General features: G+C 38.0%; 1 protein-coding gene across 2 annotated transcripts in view; it reads right to left on the bottom strand.

Annotated features, from left to right (window-relative positions):
- The window catches only part of LOC143035738 (uncharacterized), a 358,135-nt gene that overhangs the window by 298,081 nt on the left and 57,554 nt on the right, over nucleotides 1-2,500 (bottom strand). For both annotated transcript variants that reach the window (XM_076202648.1, XM_076202649.1), the window contains exon 2: nucleotides 730-832. The gene's annotated coding sequence lies outside the window, so the exon portion shown is untranslated. The remainder of the gene's footprint in view (nucleotides 1-729; nucleotides 833-2,500) is intronic.

Here is a 2,500-nt window from a genome sequence, read left to right as displayed (position 1 = left end):
ACTGGGAGAAATGCAACAAAGGATTATGACAAAGGAGTATGACTTTGTTGAGGAGTATGAAGGACGAAGAAGAGAGAAAATGAGACACCTAGTGGAATATTTTGGAACCAGTTGAAAGGGGAAGAGTCCTCAACGGTCGAAGCCGAAGACTTGGACCAATGATGCAGGTGGAGACCAACAAAGCCTCGAGGACAAAGAAGATGCCCTTTCAGAAACTAAGAAGAAAGAAAGAAAGCTAAATTTTCAAAAATATTTTTTTGAGTTTTTGTATCGTGTCAACCCAAACTATAAATTTACAAAGATCTGTTCATGTGCTGAAGAGGAGCTTCTGATGACGTCATGTCGTCTTGTCTCGGCCAAAATCGCTTTGTGGCGTCATGTCGACTACTAAAGATATTTCTCCAATATATGTGGATGAATTTTGATGACTTGGATATATATATTCAAACAAAAATTGACCGTATGCTAGGAGCAAATAAGAACATTATTTGAGATGGTGCAAGGTCTGAGTTCCCATTTTTTTTTTTTTTTTTTTATGCATACGACAATTAGACTTTGGTGTTAGCTCCCGAAATACAATCTTCATAATTGAGTAGATAAAACACATTTTCATCGTTTCTTTGCAATGTGAAGGAACTTTACGTATATAAAATTCCATCAATCCTAAAATATTTCATAGTGACGATAGAACTTATGGCATTTAGTGTAAAGTCTTCAGGGAGTATTTACCTTGAGATGCAACGCAGATACGTCGATTCAACAGTGAGCTGGTTGCTGTGGCCTCAGTCAATCATGGTGTAATACCATCGATGATCTTGGCGTGATTTACATTCTGTAATCAATCAGAAACAAAACCATCAAGTGATCAGTTAAATACCATCTTTGCTGCAAAATAAAATTGCCTGATGGTAGTTAGGATAAAGGTAGAAGTCTTAAAAGGCTGTAAATGGGTTGATTAATTAAGTAATTCATTATCTAATTTGCAGTATCAGGGCCCCATTTGTATGTACCCTGGAATATCCAGAAAGACGAGAACAGCCAGTGGCTAGGCTCGTAGATCTTGAGTCCTGTATGCTAACCGAGTGCCAGTATACAGGGTTGAGCCTTTTCTGCGAGAAACAAGATAATCTTACGTGGCAATGATATCACATGCATCAGACGCTACCAGTTGACACTACAATTATCTGCTTACAAAAGAAATATAGAAAAAATTATGTGTGGAGAGTGCATAAAATACATATCATTTCTATATCAATATAGACTACATGGTACGTCTCATTTCTTAGTCAAAGAAATGCTGATTTTGTGCTTTGTTATACTTCATATTTTCTAAAAATAAAAAACGAAAAGTGTAGCAAGCTTAGGCAATGCAAGACAATACATATCACTTTGTTCTCAATTCTCGGTAGAAATATATTTTTCGTCATATTCTATCATTTCAAAACACGTATCTTGTTAAGAGGCGTTTTTATTTCATTCAGTTGTGCGAGGTACCCTCTATGTACAAGTTTAATGCGAACAAACATAATATACTAACAAGAATGTCTACAAGTATTCAAGAAAAAAGATATTAAATAAAAACAAGATGAAATGTTTTTATTAAAGAATATTGTCACTAGGACCCTCTTTCTTTCCCATTATCAGAAAAAGAGAAGAATTCATATTTTACGGTTCAAAGAAGATTACGAAAAAGAACACTCACACCGTACGCAATCTTTAAAAAAAAATCGAATCTATCTGGAAAAATGGGAGCAAGATGTGACAGGGAGAAGGTAGAGAGGAAGATCCTCTGCATGAAGAGCAAGAAAGGAGGAGGAGGAGGAGGAGGGAGAGGAGGAGGGAGAGGAGGAGGAGGGAGAGGAGGAGGAGGAGGGAGAGGAGGAGGAGGGAGAGGAGGAGGAGGGAGAGGAGGAGGAGGGAGAGGAGGAAGAGGAGGAGGAAGAAGTAAACAAAGCCTCCAAGGACAACGAGGAACGTCAATGTTCGAAATCCAGATTAGGAAGACAAACAGAGAACTTGGCAGGACTTTTTTTGGCGCCAAATTCTCCCTCCGTAACTGCGTGCATTATGCCTCCTGGTTCCTAATCACGTCGCCAGGCAATTTTAGTCGCAATAGGGGGCTCCAAATGATCGAAACCCAGCCTAAATCCACCGAATAAAATTGCCTGGAATTGACACGAACAACCTTCTCTAAAGTGATGTCAATGAGTGACCTGGGTTCAAGAATTCGAGTATTAACCCAGACGACAAGAACGTCTCGTCAACAGCCTCATCGATTACTCAATTAATCAACTCTCATTTTCATTCTGTATGCCACCAAGTGATTTTCTGTCTGAAGTAAAACAAAGAAACCGAAAGAGCAAATTAATTATGTGTTCATGCATTCTTTGTAGAAGAAAATATATCTATGTATATATATATGTATTTATGCATGTATGTATGTATGTATGCATGTATGTATGCATGCATGCATGTGTGTACGTATGTATGTACATATGTA

This window comes from Oratosquilla oratoria, chromosome 19 (genome assembly GCF_046742065.1).
Source record: "Oratosquilla oratoria isolate Oo_2021 chromosome 19, ASM4674206v1, whole genome shotgun sequence".
Taxonomy (NCBI): Eukaryota; Metazoa; Arthropoda; class Malacostraca; order Stomatopoda; family Squillidae; genus Oratosquilla; species Oratosquilla oratoria.
Note: the sequence above shows the minus strand (reverse complement) of the source record. Positions and strands in the feature narration are given on the sequence as shown.